Below are 18,329 nucleotides of genomic sequence, written 5' to 3'. Positions count from 1 at the left end.
CTAGAATTGTTACTTCTGATGAAAAATGTATTCTCTACGATAACGACAGACGTTCGACAAAGGAGATGCAGCCCCCATTTTCCAAAGCCACGAACTTATCAAAAAAAGGGGATGGTAACTGTTCGGTAGGCTTCTTTCGGGCTGATTTACTACAGCTTCTTGAATCCTGACGAAACATTCAATAACGAAATGTATTCACCATAAAATGGCATTCTTTACAGTAGTTGATTCTCTTACGATAACAGCAGACGTTCTGGCCAGTGGCTCGACAAAGGAGAAGCAGATCCACATTTTCCAAAGCCCCCGGCTCACAAAAAATTGTGATGTGACTGTTTGGTTGGCTTCATTTGATCTGATTTACTACAGCTACCTTAATCCTGGCGAATCAATCAATGCCGAAATGTATGGCTCTCAAACTGATGCAATCTATCAGAAATTGGCATTATTGATCAATCGGAAAATGTCGATTGCTCGATCTTAGTAACGAGGCTCTGCCTCATCCTACCTATTCTCCAGATCTCTCGCCTACCGACTATCATTTTTTCAGACACCTGGACAACGTTTTATAACATAAAAAATTTATTGATCAAAAGTCGTTGGAAAATTTATTAACAATAAAGACTCAAAATTCTATTGAGAAGATATACAGAAGTTGCCATCACGTTGGGAGAAGTGTATTAAGAGTATATAACGTCTTGGTTGAAATGAAAAAGCGTCACGAGCGGGATTCGAACTCACGATCTTCGGCTTGATACGCCGCTGCTCTAACCCCTTGAGCTATCATGACTTCAATCCTCTCTGACGCCAACTCCCCATCTCAACTTACAACCTTTCGTATTTTCCCTCCTTTTGCCATTTTTCATTTCAACCAAGACCTTACATACAAATAATTAATTGAAAGAAGTAATTTAATCATGTCATCCCTCGAAAGCGATTTAGGAAGCAACGATCTCCTGAGCTTCAGACTTAAGGGGGATACTAGCGACCCAGACGCATAACGGGTAAGTGAATTCCCCTCAGGTATAAGCCGTAGTCGTCACAGCGGGTAGTGACAACCCTTTGGAGTGAAAGTGCAATAAGAATCGGATACATGACGCCATATTGGGGAGAACAAGCAATTTGGAACCGGTCCCTTCCCCGGAGGCTGTTTTTTCTTGTTGCTTCTGCAAGATAAGCTGGACATGCTGGATCAAATACACAATGAATGCCGTTGCACTTAGCACATTTCCTTGAAGCCTAAGCATCTGATGTAGGGCATTGCCATATCATATTTTCCTTTTTTGTGGCAGTTTATCGCTGTATGCCCGAAAGATTGACCTTCGATAACATCTAGTGGCCAATCGTTTAGCTTTGAGGTTTTCCATTTTATACGACAATGTGCCATTTGTTTTTACCTCTGTTATTTAATGTTCCAGTCTTGAAGAAAACTACAAAAACAGGTAGTTGTTTGGCTAGTCCCATGAGCGAAGTTTCTTAAACCTGGATTACTTTTTCAATTTACAATTCCTTCGAAGTCGATTTCCGCTGGGGGTGATCTGTGAGGCAGCCTTATGATTAACAGTATGCGTTTTCGGGTTGAACGTATAGAACTCAACATGGGTATTTACTAAAACTACTTTTAGAGCGGAGTAATCCTCTTTATTTGTATACATGAATTCGGTCTAGTTTCAATTTGAGTTCTTTATCTCCTTTAATTAAGGATTTTATTTTAAACATCATAGACGTGTGATTTGAAAACTTGCTAGGCATTACAATCTGAGCCGTGAATAGTGAAACTGGATCATACGTGTATGAGGTTTCCACTGCAACTTGGAGCAGGCTCTGTACGTCTGCGTTTTGCTGCACGGTTACGAAGTCGTCGCTGCCATTTCCACAGCTGGAAGTTGAAGCTGAATCCTCTTCACGATTCCCACCTAATTTAGTTAATACGAGATAATATACTTCAGGGTACGTGTCCATGCTTTTTTGATTGAAAAGTTTCGCTTTAGATTGAAACATGAACCAATTATACTGTTAACATAAACACACGACGTTTTGCTGGACGATAGTTGGGCTTTGTCTAAAAATCGTGCATGTATTATATTTAGATTAATGACGTGGTCTATAGATGAGCATGTCTTTTTCGTCGTTGATATGGAAGACAACATGAAAAGACCTGTCGGGCAGTCGATCATCATCTTATCATTATTATACTTACGTTCACTAATTTCGTGGTCCGCTTGACCAATTAAATCATTACAATTAATTAAGGTTTTTAGTTGAGATGAAAAAAAGTCAAAGGCACGAGCGGGATTCGAACCCACGATCTTCGGCTAGATACGCTGCTGCTCTACCACTTGAGCTATCGTGACCTCGATCCACTCGGACATCAACTTCCTACCTCAACCCCACCTTATGAGTTTTCCCTCCTTTTTGCCATTTTTCAAATGTCGTGCAATCGGTTTGGATTCTCGACGACAATTGAAATGGCGACGGAGAGCTTTAGTGAAGTGTACTTCATATTAATTCTTTAAATTCACTAATTTCGTGGTACGCTTGACCAATTAAATCATTACAATTAATTAATTGAAAAATGGCAAAAAGGAGGGAAAACTCATAAGGTGGGGTTGAGATAGGAAGTTGATGTCCGAGTGGATCGAGGTCACGATAGCTCAAGTGGTAGAGCAGCGGCGTATCTAGCCGAAGATCGTGGGTTCGAATCCCGCTCGTGCTTGATGATGAGCATTTTGTCATCTCAACTAAAAACCTTAATTAATTGTAATTATACTTATGTTTTTTCATCCTTATTCAACCCCCTACACCTTAAAAATGTCAGTTGGTTGATGATGTTGTTCATTATTTTGGTTAATTATATTATAATTAGACTTATTGGAAATTAATGTTTCATCACCTATTATGGTTTCAATTCTAAGCAGCGGTTTTTTTTATATATAAGAACAATGACCAGGAGTTATTCAATTCTCTAACCTCCTCAATGTTTCGTAAAATGCCTTGCGCAAAACTGAACTATTCTAATGTACAAGATGCTAGTCGTGCATACAGTCTGACAAGGTTGAAAAGACCGAACGACGATTATCGGGAGCGTACGGGCATATGTGCCAGTCAGGGGAAGAACGGAGTTGCGTATCTGTGCGAACTTTCACACCATCTTTGTGATGTAACTTATGAGAAATCCAAATGAACAATTCATTATTTGGGCAACGGAATGACCCGTGAGAATCGTCAGTTGGGCTTAGAATAGAGCAGATATGACAGCTCGTTACATTTAGTTTTTCGCCCGTTCTTCGAACATTTTCCAAAAACCACCATCAGACGTTGACAAACTGAAGTGGTTGTTGGTTTTTTCCTTAAATTATTATTACGCAAGAAGATCCATCACGCGCGTTCCGGGTCCATTGTCTTCTCGCGATCTGTGGCGTCCCCACTTAAATCCAAAGGTCATTTCCATCAACGTCCTATGCTGTATCTGCCTAGCAATGATTAGGGAGAAATCTCATTTCTCCTGCTTCGATCGTCGATTAATCATTTCTCCGCCGATTAGAGCTTCGTGTTATAAACTTTAAAACAAAATGCTGTTAAATCTTAATTAAAATACGTTTATTACTAGTTGTAGAACTGTTATCTTTATTGTCAGTTAGATATCAAATGAGTTTAATGCTGCTTAACACAAAAAATTATAAAAATAATCTCTTTTGCCAGTCGAATTTTACAGGTTTAATTCTGCCTGGCCAAAAAATTGGAATATTTTTTTATATTTGAATTTTATTAAAGGCAAACACTTCTATTTATCTATTTTTATATGTTTATTTTTGTTGTTTGTGGGATCAATAGTTTCATTTGTTGTGTTGGTAAATGTTTTTCGTTGTTTTCGTCTTATGCGTTAGTTTTGTTTTATACATGAAAGTTGGCTGTTTTGTTCAGTATTGTTTGATTTTTTTTTGGGCTGTGTTCTATTTTTTTTATATCGTCTTTATTGAATGTGATGTAGAAAGCCGAGAATGTAGACGGTCCCAGTAAGTGAATTATGCAGTTATTTTGATGTCGTTTTTCTTCGTTGTTTGACTTGTTTTGTGGTAGAGTATTTTGGTAAGAGTTCATATTGTTCTTCAACAACAAATTTTTTTTTTAAATGTTTTTTGATTCCATGTCTTTATCCGTGTATATTTTGATGTGTCTTTCTACATTATTTGCGTCGTTTTGTGGCAAACTACTCAATTTTTTATTTTTTAACTTTTAATTTTGTTGACAGTTAGGTGTCAAGAGTCTTTTGTCTTCTTTAGATAAACATTTTCTTCTAGTTGAGTGTTTTCTGGTTGTATGTCTTTATCTATCTTTTAATCTGTTTTTGGACATTGTTTTCGGTATTTTGGGGTAGACTATTCTATTTTTTTTTAAATATTTTATTCTCTTTTGTTGACAGCTAGGTGTCAAGAGTTCTCAGTCTTCTTTAAAAAAATGTTTTCTACTTGTTTTGTGTTGTTTTATTTTATATCTTTATCTACCTTTAGGTGTTTTTTTGTACGTTCTTTGAGCCGTTTTGGGGTAGGCTAGTAGATTTTTCTTCTTACTTTTTTCAATTTGGTAGGCAGCTCGATGTCAAGTTCTTTAGGTAAACGTTTTCTTCTTGTCCAGTGTTGTTCGATTTTATGTCTTTAACTATTTTAGTTGTATTTTTCAAAGTTGTATGCGCCGTTTTGTGGCAGGCTATTTCTTTTCTTATTTCTGTTGGTGGCAAAAATTTGTATCGTTCTTTACATACACTTTTTCTTCTTGTTCAGTATTATTTGTTTTAATGCCTGTATCTATAACTAGTTTGATGTGCTTTTCTTCGTTTGGAGATTTGTTTTGGCTATTTTTTACCTATTTGGTTTGTTGCTATGTGTCAAGATTCTTATAGTTCTTTAGATAAACCTTTTTTCCTTGTTAAGTATTATTTGTTTTAATGTCTTTATGTATGTATGTTTTGATAAGCTCTTCGTCCTTTTGTGGTTTGTTTTGGCTATTTTTTACCTTTTTGGTTTGTAGCTATGTGTCAAGATTCTTATAGTTCTTTAGATAAACTTTTTTTCTTTGTTAAGTATTGTTTGTTTTAATGTCTTTATCTATGTATATTTTGACGTGTTTTTCGTCGTTTGGAGATTCGTTTTGGCTATTTTTTACCTATTTGGTTTGCAGCTAGATTCAAGATTCTTATAGTTCTTTAGATAAAATTGTTTCTTTTTCAATGTTGTGTGATTTTCTGTCTTTATCTATTTATATCTTGATATGTTTTTCGTCGTTGTGTTTTACATATTTTTGTAAGTTTTTTCTACATTTTTTATATATGTATACTTTTTTTACTATTTGGTTGGCAGCAAGGTGCCAAGAATTCTTGTTCTTCTTTAGATAAACTTTTTTTTCTTGTTAAATTTTTTTTATTTCATTATTTTTGGTAGCGTTTTTGCGTCTTTGTTGATGTTAGTTATGTTTACCAGCCTCATTATTGTGCAGGGTGATGTACCTGTAGTTTGGCTAGTTGTGGTCTTTTTAGTCATCCTATATTTCCTGTTTCGGTCTGTAAGCCGCGTTTTGGCTTTTAGCAATCTCCAGTCGTTAGTTTGGGTTATAAGCAGGGTGAGTCGTAATGGCGAAAACGAGCACGGCGAGGATGGGCATACCAAAATGATGGGATTCAATTAAAATATTAATTATTTGTTCCTTTGCATCTCTGTTGGTTTGGTTTCAAAAGTCTATTTTTAATATTTAGTATTGGATTTATGTCGTCATCCTTTTTCAATTTTTGTGTTCCTTTTTTGTTTGCTCATAGGGGCCAGACCAAAATTAACCAATCTTTAGGTTCATCACAGCAGAGCTCCCACAGTAACAAAGAAATCATCGATTTTCCCTTTAACAACCATAAATTGCTTTAAAAGTCCAACATTTTTTTAAATGCTATTTATTGTTCTTGTAACTCCGGCCATCCACCTCGATTGGTTTGTCAGTATTAGCCTAGTGGAATGTGATCGGAAAAGATTTTTTGGTAACAACGATGAGAAATCGGTGGAGTCACGTTCTCGGTCTGTCGCAAGAGCCAAGTCACGAATTCTTTCAGTGGACACTTATTTTTTGACCCGTCAAGGACCTTTTTAACTGCTGTTCTTCAGCGTCCATTTAAATAGCCATCGTATATTTAATTTTATCGTTCGATGCTAGGTCTCGAACTGGCATTTGTCGATATGTGTACGTCACGGATGAGAAAAAACCCTCTCGTTTTGCCTATTTGATTGATAGCGTGAGTAATTGATTGAGCTATAGTATTCAGATTGAGGCCGGCGAAAGTCCATAAGACACGTAGTTTTCTCTGCACTTCCTTCTTCGTACTTTATATAATTAAACAAATGTTAAACGTTAAATAACGTTAGATCTGTGTCCTTATTTTGCTAAAAGATCTAATTTACGATTCCAACCTTTACCAGAAAATATTCTTTATTATTTAGTAATGGGTTATGTCGAACTTACACGACTCAAAATATATGGTGGACACACAGACGTTTATTTTCAGGGCAAAGTTCTCGTATGAGTCTGCATGTAGAGTCAAACTGCCCGATGAGCCTCATGTAATTAAAATGTGACATTCCTTAGCTCCTTGTAGAGAGCGAGTAGGAATAATTATGCTTCAACACATCAGCGACTATTGAGTACATTGTTCTTATTTTTTAAGGTTACTGGAGTGTTCTACTTCCACTTATTTGTATAAATTAGTTGTTTTTTGTTGAGTATGTTAAATTTATTATGAGTGTATTTTTTAGCGTAAATGTCTGGTTTGAGAGGATCTCTAGATTACTTGAGTAGTTTGTGAAGATTGATGGAGAAATATCGAGTATTCATTGAACATTTGGAAAGAATTTATTTAAGGAGAAATGAGTGTAAGAGTGGTAATGTATAAGTAAGGTTTGGGGATGAAATGACACATGGCTGTTGAATCCCGGACTGTCCACAACACAGGAATAATGCTGAACTGGCATTGGGTCTTTAATTGGGTCTATCTTCACTCGTGGGTTTGTTGAACTACTCAAACGCGTTTCGGCATTGCGGCATCTTCAGTGAGGAATTGTTGAGTGAGTGCCTTGGGTAGATCGCGTTTGGGTAGTTCAACAAGCCTGCGAGTGAAGACGGACCCCATTAATTATAGCAATCCCAGCATCAACGCTAACATTGGAGTAGGTGATTTTCACGATTTGTCTTAAGGTGTCCCATTCCTATATTTAATCATTTGCATCTAAAGACGTGAAAAAGTTAATTTTAACATGTGCATGTTTTTAGGCAGGATACACTATTTTTTCCTGGAGCATTTTCGCGATATTGGTTTCGTGTTATCGGGGAGTGCGCATGGTTTGGGTTAAGTTATGTTAGGGTTAGGTTTGGATTAGGTTAGGTCTATTGCTAGAGTTAGGTTTAATCTGTGTACTTTTCTTCCACGTGACTGGCACAGCTCTATAGTAACTTCCTCCTTGGTATGTGCAGAGTAGTTAGATCGTTTCAGATCACCCTGGTCCCACTTTTGATCGCTGTTTTGGATCAATCCCGTTCATGAAGGAAAGTTACGAATAAATTAATCTCGCCGTACATTCTTACACCTCATACCAAGCAGCGAAAATAGTCGTTGTAAGGTTAGGTGTGACCTGTCATTATTCTCTAGTAATGACAAATCAGGGCATGTGTTTGTCACACGTTATCATAAAGACACCTCTAGTTACATTTGAATTAGTGCACTCCTGTATATTTCTCTTCACATTGCTTACCTCCCGACAATCGAAACAAGAAGACTTTAACCCAAAGGTAGTTGCTGTTTCAAAACTGTCCTGATTTTGTTTTTCTTCTTGTATCTTCCCCTTATAGTTAGTAAATGTCCTTACTTCAACTATGAATCGTTGGAGGAGTCGAATCATCCACAGTAGTGCTTGAAGGAACTTGGGCTATTGTTTCTCGCGGCCGTTTCCTCGTATGTTTAGTTTTTAAAGTGGTTCTTTTGAGCTGAACTCGTTTTTCACACTGGAATGAAATGACGCCTTTTCGTAGCAATATTGAATAATGGAAGGTTGATCTTCGTTTTAGCTAATAGCGTGTATCCATTTTCCCTAGTTCAAGTTTATGTACGATAAGATTGCTAGGAATAAACAACTAATTTTAAAAATTTTCTATTGACGACTCCAGGCTTTTAGTTTGGTCATAACAGATCATGAATAATGACAACATCTTGTTAGTAAAATGTCTCCTGTCTTTAGCAGTAAAATAGAAGATTTGTACTATTCTACTAATCTCGAAAGCACTAGGTGCCAACGTATCATAAGTTTGTTTCCTTTAGAGTTTCGCTCCATATGTTTTACATGATAGACAGAAGATTGTGTTCTTGCACCACGATTGGACGTTCCAACTTCGTGTAATGTTATAACTTGATACCTTGTAAATTTATTATTTGGGTCTGAGGGTGATGAACCTAGTTTTGCCGTTTCCAGTTATCTCCATGGCCACAAACCCACCGCTGAAGACAGCAAACTGCAATAACGCATCTGATACATAGACCAGGAAGGTCGCAACAGGCTAGCTAGAAAAACAATTAAGTTATGATAAATTTAATTGAGGAAATTAACAGTGATTAAAATCATCAATTTAAAAAATTTGATTCTGAGGACAATTTTTAAGAGAATATGTGCTTGCTGATCGTCATCACAATATTCTCTTTCCTTCCATTGCTGCTTCTAAAATGTTGCAAGAGTGTAGATAGTTGATCTTAAATTCTGTATAATTGACTATTAAATCCGATGCATATTTTTTCTGTATAAAAATTCTTGTTTTTTGCGCGCGGTCAAAATGAGCCATTTTAGAGTTGGAACTTTTTTTTATATGTTATGCGTACGAATCGGGACGATGACCATATCCGCCGGTAATCCGAGTAGTTCCGGGATAGAATTCATGATTGAAATGATGATGACGTGTCTGGAAAATGAAAAACGATGATGATTACATTTTTCTACCCGGAGTCCTTGGCATTGGCCTTCGGAAAGAGGTCACAACTTTTACCCAGTGGTGACCCCCCGACTATGAACCGATGTGGATTGATTATTTTTCTTTTTTCAAAAGAGGCGAGACAGAGGAATGAAAGATTCACCGGGCAGATGGCCTTCCAGACTCGGATATTTATTTGTCCAGGTGGTCAGAGGTCACGTAAGATTAAAGTTGGCAAACTGTGACATCTCCACTGTGTGCAAGAAATGTAAAAGCTTTACTTAATTTATTTGATATTGTTTAATAAAGTGACTGGAGACATTTATTTTTCAAAAATAAACATGAATTCATCAAGTACTAGATTTGTAAGGGTTGCAGATTGATTACAGATTGGGTTACAGTTGATTCCAGTCCATCCATGTTATCCATATTTGTTGAAAATATCGGATCTGAATTCCTAATATTTCGTTATTTTGCCATATTTGACACAAGCCTGGGGCCTCATGCCAGGTCGGGGATTCGAAACGCAAGTAAGTCAAGTACAGAGGCGACTAGGTCTCTTGAGGAAAAAAAGATCTGAAGAGATGGAAGGAGAGTAGTGAGTAGGGTAAGGTTGAACGGGTCATGATATCGTGATCGGCCTTAAGGATAGACCGAGTCACGTCGGTACCAATGTAAACATTGGTCTTCTTCAAATCTTCGAATTACGACATCCCAGTTAATCACTTGTTATTGACTTTACCTCTTTTACATTCCAAATAACTATTACTGATATCGAAGATTTATATTTGAAAATTTTTAATTTTTAAGAAAGAAACAAGCTTCACCGAATATTTGAAATGTCAATCTCTAATTATTGTATAAGTAGCCGTTCATCAGATCGCAAAGTTTATGATAACATAGAAAGTATCATGTTCTTCAAAGTAGGTTATTCAACAATGCACCCATCGTTATAAATATTCCATTCCTATCTGCAAAGTGAAATTTTCCATCGGGATATCGTCACTTCGAGGTCCTAATTCCCAGAGAATATGACCATGAGTAAAATAACGACTCTCATACTCCGAATCGCTTATAGTTCGTTTGTATCCTTTCTTGAGCAATGATACATATTGCTAGATGAAATAAAAGATTGCTGAAGATTGTATAAAAAATCTTGATTGATTGCTAAATGATTAATGACACCTCACAAAAATTAACGGTCACTAGTAACCACTGGATCGCACTTGGTCAACAATACCTCTTAGTGGTTGAAACAGGATTGATTAATTCTGTTAAGATTCCTGATTGCTTGTAAAATCGGTGAATTCCCACAATATCGTCCATTCCAACAAAAGAAAAAAAAAACTAAAATTCTAAAAACCACGTACATTATCGAAGGGCTTCAAAACTCCCAATAGGTTAAGTTTGCTAGTATGACCATGAGTAAAATAACGACTCTCATACTCCGAATCGCTTATAGTTCGTTTGTATCCTTTCTTGAGGATTGAATTCATCAAAAATTGATGAATAAATCCAAATAAATCATTGGCCAATGAAACAAGCATTGTTGTAAATCGAATAACGGATTCTTCGTTGTTTGCAAAATGATTACGACATATTAGTAATGTCTTTCAAGTAGAAGAGTACTTTACTCATGATGGTATCTATCAATGTGTTGGGCGACATGTCTGACAAACCAGAACGTATGAGGATCGTATATGCGACAGCTAGGGATATTGAGTTATGAAGGCAGTGAAACGTGAAGACAAAAAATTGGCATTCAACTCATCTGATGATGTTGGGAAAATTGAAGGTGCTTAGGATGACTTACGCAGGGAGAGTTTCCTTGTTTCCACTTGGATTTTGAAGATAGTGTACAATGCGGCGAGATGTCGACCAAAACAGCAAAGATAGGAAGACCAAAATGATCGGCAACGACCAAATTAAAATCTCATCATTCGCCAGACCCCAAAAGGAACTGTGACAACTCTGCTTGCACCTCAAAACAGCCATTTCTTAGGTACATGAGAACATGTGATGCAAAATCGATCAAATATGACAGTTTACGCCGATCTGTCTGGTCACATGCCATAACAGCATCTTGATAATCTTGGCAGTCTTTGGTCGGTATCATCCATTTTTCTTTTCTGCCGAATTAGAATCAACTCAACAACATCCTGACAAGAAATTGATCCAACACTTCAAATTTTGGTGAGAAAACACCTGGCAGTCTGAATTTCTTAACACAGTGCGTGACAACACCCGTTATGTTCCGTCATAAAAACAGTGAAAAATTAAACGAATTCACCTATGAAATTCTAACAGATCCCTACGCGAGGAAACAAATGGTTGATTAAAAAGCCCTTTATGATTTTATTTAATCGTGACTCATTGTTGATCAAATCTGGTATAAAAGTTGTTGGCTAATAAGTATCGCAAAGGATTGTAATTAATTTTAATAATAGATCTTTTACTTGTTGATAGATTTATACAGGGTATCCGTTTTAGATGGCCCGGCTGAATTTCTTAACGTGTTTAATATTTTTAGTCTAGTTTCAAATTTTTACCTTTTTTTTGGAGAAAAATTATTCAGTGTACCTCAGGACCAGTTCAACTTCAAAATTTCAAATACGACCCTATACATCCTGACACAGCATTTTAAAGGAATTTTTTACTCTGAAAACAAGCAATTGGATTATAAATTGGTTCAAAAATTACAAATTTGTGGTTTAAAAAAAACCTGCAGCGTAATTTCGACAAGGACCTGAATATTTTACTGTAAGCTCGCGAAAATCCGATTTCCTCTCTCCGAAAGTTGTCGGAAGGGTTTTAGATTTTTCAAAAAATAAAATTAAAGATGTACTCCGGACTTACAATTTAAAGCCGTATCCCTCTTATCTGTTCCAGGGACTTCGGAAATCTGTTTATGATTGGCGTCTAACGTTTCTTGCACAAATGTGGATTTGGGAGAATAGGGAAAACGTTCTTCCGTACATCCTATGGAATGAGGAATCCAAGTTCACCTCTAATGGCATTCTAAACCGTTGAAACTTTCGAACGTGGGCAGAGGAAAATTCGAGAATTATGTACTCTTGTCATCATCACGTGGTTCACAGTATCAACGTTTTGAATGGCAATAAATTAATTGGGCCTACTTTCTATGAAAGTAATTTAAATGGTTTTAAAGGTTTCTCCAACACTGTTAGATGATGTTACTCTGCAACGACAAAGAATGATTCTCCAACTTGATGGGTGCTCCGCACACAATTCTTTGCAGGTGAGACGTTATTTGAATCGTAACTTCCGGGATAAGTGGATAGGATCTGATGGCCCGATCAGTTGGCCTCTTCTGTCAATCGATTTAACTCCAATTGACAGGAATAAAACTGAAATGGAGAGACAGAAACAAACTGTGGAAAAACCATCCATCACTCATGGCTCCAAGAGATGACATGAACAGGAGGTTTGAATTTAACCAAAAATTCCGAATACATCTGGGCACCAAAAAGGAATGGGAAAGAAAGGGAAATAACTCCCTCAAAAATGGCATCCTTTGGTACACAGATGGATCAAGAACACAAGAAGGTACGGGGGCAGGAGTATTTGGACCCGGAAACAAATACTCAGAAACCATGGGAAAACACACCAGTATCTTCCAAGCTGAGATTCACGCAATTGAAAGATGTATCCAATTCAATCTAAAAACAAGAATATAGCTATCATGTCAGATAGCCAAGCAGCCATCAAAGCACTAAGCTCAAGTATCATTAGTTCAAGGATGGTGCTGAACTGCAAAACCAAACTAAATATATTAGGTATGCAGAATAAAGTCAGCCTCTGCTGGGTCCCAGGACACATGGGAGTAGAAGGCAACGAGAAAGCGGACACCCTTGCAAGGAAAGGGGCTGCCACACCGCTGATAAGACCCGAACCCTTCTGTGGCATAGGAATCCACCCAATTAACGAATATCTCAGACAGAAGGACAAAAAGAAAATGAGTGAACTTTGGAATTCACTCATTGGATATAGACAATCCAAGAATCTTCTAACCAATTTTGGCAAGAAAGAAATCACAGAATGTGCCAAAGGAAGCAGGAATAGACTGCGAATCCTAACAGGATTCCTGACAGGACACTGTAGATTAAATGGACATCTAAAGAAAATTGGAATAATCCAAGATGGCACATGTAGATTCTGCAAGGAAGCAGAAGAGACACCAACACACTTACTAACAAACTGCGAAGCTACATTAGCCCGCAGGAGGAAGTGTTTTGGGATGTACAATGTGACCATAGAAGAGCTTCAACCACTGAAACCGGGCCTATTAATCAAGTTTCTTGATGAAATAGGACTCACCGATGTGCTTTAGGCAGAGCACGGGGGATACAATAGCTCTTAAAGGGCGCAGTATACTATACCCTGAAATTACATCTACATCTACATTATCTGTGGAGCATATAAAAAATAGTGTCTACGCCAATCATAACCCAGCAACCTCAGTTGGAGAACTGCGGCAAAGGATAGAAAATGCTTGTCAAACCATCTCCCCTGACTGTCGCTCTGAGCACCCGTGAAGAGTGGTTATAAAGTCTTCGTACTTTTACAAGGCAGACAGTTTGAACATGAAATGTAATTAATATTTATGTATTAACCACATTTCATAGTAAACCACATTTCAAAGCAAATCAAATGTCTGTTTTTTGGGTGTTTTTTTTCAAACTTTTTGCCATAACTTCGTCATTGTATGACCAATTTAAAATCCGATTGCACCGTTGTTTTCAGCATAAAAGATCCTTTAAAATGATGTGTCAGGATGTACAGGGTCATATTTGAAATTTTGAAGTTGAACTTGGTCTGCGGTACCCGGTGTAATTTTTCCCCTAAAAAAAGGTAAAAATTTCAAACTAGACTAAAAAATATTAAAGTCGTATTTTTTGATATCGTCACTGGTTCAAGAGAAATTCTGCCGGGCCAATTAAAAAGGTCACCCTGTATACGTTCTATTCGAAATCTTATTACCTTATCTCCCCTAGTCTTAAGGATTAATCATGGTACTGAATTTTTTTATTAGGCAAGAAATTGAGTTGATTAAAACCGAGTGGGCGAGTCCGAGGTTTTGGCGAGTGTACATTTAGTTGAATTGATGACGACTGGTGATACAGATGATTAGTTTGAGCAAGGACCCTGCAAGGGCGGACAGCAAAGAGTATGAATCCGATCATTGGGAGATGATTAGCGCAACAATGTCAAGGAAAGGTGGCAAACCTTCCTCTTCTGATCTCTATGCGCGGTGCTCATCGTCTAATAACAGGCTCTCATCACGGGCGCGAACCGGAGAACGGGAGCTTCCAAATGGGTCAATGTCGACCGAAGGAAATTACTCTTCGCTTATGCACTACCGAGAAATCTAGCGCATAAGACTCAGAAGTAGAGTTTGCGGGGACTCATTTTTCACTCCCATCCAACCAGCCTAGACCTAAAAACGCCCACACTGCCAATGTCAAGTTCCGGGCATGCTTCTCATAATAATTACAATTACGAAAGATGGGTGATTTTTTGTGTCCGACCTTTGCAACGCATCCGAATCGAATATCGAAAACTGCTTATTATATCTGGTATCATCCATCTTATTCAAGGTAATTACAATTTTTATTTTATACATTTCATACCAGATTTGAAAAAATAGAGTCACGGGATGAATTTTTTTATAATTTTTATTTTTATGAAAAATGGTCTTCATAGACAGTTAATTTTACGATGATATACAGGATGACATTAACTTCTTTTCTTCCTTTTATTTATTTTTTATTTTATTATTATTTCACTTTAATAGAGAGTTTTGGGCAAAAACTAGATTCTATGGACGTTTGATAGGATTTTTTCCCAAAGGCTCCTTAAGAAGCTAGTCGGTTGATGTTGAAGGTTTTCCTTAGTTTGCTGAAGTAATGAGGAGCAGTCAGGGGTGGAGCATTTCTTTTTTTGCCGACGTTTCAATATTTATATGGGTCATCTTCAGCTTCAGGGCATAAAGTATGGTGCTGTTCTTGTGATGTCATCTTAGTGTAAAATTGTTGTGCACAAGTATTTTGGATTCACTTTAAGTTAGACTGCTTAGTAGTATCCCAGAATTGAAGTCCGCCCATAAGCCTCAATTCGAACCCAATGTACAAATGGCTTTACACACTTTATGCACAGAAGATAAGTGAAGTTATTCCAGCCATATAGGTTTAACGTTCAACTATCTATTGAGTATCAAACCGTTTTTCAATATCTTTTACTTGTTATTACCAATTAAAATTTCATGGGCTGTACCGGGATTCGAGCCCAGAACCGACAGCGTTCTATATGCGAGCCGGACGCCCTGGCCACTCAATCACCGTGAGGGTCCTGGAGACCATATTTATAGTGTGTGGGTGTTTTGTGGTACAACTGTAAACAACGAGGAGAATACGGTAAAGGGAAAGAGGATGAAAATCGCTTTTGATAAACAATTTTGAATTTTTCCAATAATTAGGTCATACGCACGGGATTTTATAACTTAAAAACAAATAAACTATCGTTTAGGAATCAAGCATTTTATTTATTGCACTTGTAAAATTCAATTCAAATAAACAATTCCTGGGATCTAATAGGTTGAACAAGTCGAAATGTGATGTAAGAAAGAAATTAAATGTGATTTTCTCTTCTTCGTTAATTTTTTCGTTTTCTACGTCGCTCTGTTAGAAAGTTGCAAACCAAAGGCAATATTTGACGACTCAGTTTACCTGATTTGTTCATCGGTAATTAATAAAGTGAACAAAATTTTCCTTCTCGGGACTCTCCAGTGTACAAATGTTGACACCAGAGATTCTTCAAATGAAAATGACCGTGTGTTTGTTGGATCTAGGATTAAATAAAACATTACCTGATGGTGTTAACGAGTTTGACTTTTTTTTGTAATACAAAAATTTATTTTAACTTCTCTAACTGCTATTTATACTGTCGTTTTCTAATAGCGTTGGACATTGGTTTGTAGAAAGCGTTTGCGGCTGGTTTGAACAAAAGAAAATAACGTCTTCCTGAGTTAGGAAAGAGTTGGAAATAACCAAGACACAAAGCACTGTTAGAAAATCATTTGAAAATATTAAAACATTGACTTTTATCAACGATTGATTCTCCAGCTGAAATTTTAATTTTAAATATTTATTTTTACAACCTACCTATTCAACACTGTCCTATGCACAACCCACCTCATCCTTTGTTAATTCCTTTGCACTGCAGAGTCATCATTAATTTGTTTATAATAAGTGAAAAAGCTACTAATGAACCACCTTTAAGATAAAATACCTCCCCCACATTATTCTCAGTATTCTATCTCCTCCGAACTGACGTATAACTATGGACCTAGGTCAGGTACGGACATTCCACCGGGGCACCAGAGGCTACTGTAAAGCCCAAAGGCATCGTACGTACCATCTACTCTCTACTTTTATTTACAAATTACCACAAACACTTTTCCCCCTCCATCTGCCCAAATTCTCACTGGTGTACCGCAGGGCAACGTACTCGCTTCCCTATGGTTTACCTTTTACCAAGCAAGATGAACGAGCAAACACGTCACCGAACAACAAATTATATTTTACATTTAGCAAAACAGTGCGAATACTTATTCTCACTACTGCTTTCCGACTAACGATTCTCTTTCTGTTTTGTCCCGTAGGGGTAGCCGTTCGAATGGGATACCATTTCCCTCCATCTACATGCGTATATTTTCTGTAAACGAGGAAAGGTTTGCTGTGGCTTTGATAAAACAACTCACTTTCTCTTTTATCTTTGATACTCCTTCTTCCATGCCTTACATGTAATCTTATACTTGACTCAAATCGCCACTTAAGATTGGAACTACGATATTAAAAATACATGCGAGGAACAATTGCCAAATGGATCTATTTAAAAACCCAAACCTGGAGGGGCAACACTACAGCAGGCAAGAAACCTCGACAATAATACGCCCAAAATTACAAACCGCAACAGCAAAGTCAGAAAACCGCAGTACCTACATATTATATGTTACTATATAGACCTAACAAAGTGAAATTTTCTACTCGTAGTCAAAGAAAAACCCAGAAAATATAACGAGGGCAGTGACCATCAAGGCTATGGAGCCTATTAAAAAACATATGCTAGATAGTGAGCTACACGACAATTCATAAGTGGTACTATATAGACCTAAAAAAGTGAAATTTCCTACATGTGGTCAAAGAAAACCCAAAACTAGGGAATATAACCGGAGACCATAGGTCAATCAAAATCCAGAAACTACATAGTGAGTTACACCGTAATCCATATGTAGTACTATGTACACCTAACAAGGTATATTTTTACTCAAGGTCAAAACTCAATCTAGAGAATATAATTGAGAAGTCACTGTCAAGGCAATGTAGGATAAAACATTAGAAGCCAGATAGTGAATTACACCCAAATCCATGTATAAGTACTACGTGGACCCAGGAATGCGATATTTTTTACTCATGCTCAAAGAACAGCTCAATCCACAAAAATATAACGGAGGAGCCATTGCAGGCTATCAGAGCAGATAAAACATCAAAAGCCAGATGTCGAGTAAAACCGGCTCCTTGGACTATAGAGACCTAAGAAGGCGAAATGTTTACTCGAGGTCAAAAATGCCCATTCAGCATATATAACTGGAGATCCTCTATCATGACTATGAAGGATAATATGCCTAAAGCTACATAATGAGTTTCACCCCAACTTTTGTATGGTAACAAGGAGAATGTTATTACTCGAGTCAATGCAAAGCCTAATCCAGCATAAGTATCGGAGGAAGCTTATGGAAGCTATTCAAGACTATGGAGTCTATAAATAGACAGAAGCTAGATCGAGAGAATGAACTGCTAAGGGTCCCAACATTAATAGGCTCAAACTTAATAATCTAAAACCATGTAGACAATAATGCTAATTTTTGAGATTGCTGAGCGGTGATGAACCTGTAATTTGATCGGTACAGCTCTCACTGGTTTAGTCTCTCTGAGAAGTTTTGGCAATTCACTACGTCAATGTCATAAGGTCATGTCATAAGCAGGGTGAAGTAGGCATAATGCCAAAATTCATCTGGCAGACCAAATCAGCGAGCCGACCAACACGATCGGTAGCGGTCACATTGCGAGTAATTTAACGCACCTTTCTCCGTCTCTTACTTTTCCGTCGTAAAAATCTCGTCAAATTATCAGATCACACCCCTTAATCCAATATCGTCCAGAACACTACCTAAGGCGACAATGGCCACAGTACAATTTAGTTGCTAAACGTCGTCATTATGATTTGTTTGCCAAGCAATATCACGTTGGTAAACTACTGTACCT

The sequence above is a fragment of the Cimex lectularius genome, unplaced genomic scaffold, assembly GCF_000648675.2.
Source record: "Cimex lectularius strain Harlan isolate CLEC.00 unplaced genomic scaffold, Clec_2.1 scaffold2, whole genome shotgun sequence".
In the NCBI taxonomy this organism is placed as follows: Eukaryota; Metazoa; Arthropoda; class Insecta; order Hemiptera; family Cimicidae; genus Cimex; species Cimex lectularius.
Note: the sequence above shows the minus strand (reverse complement) of the source record.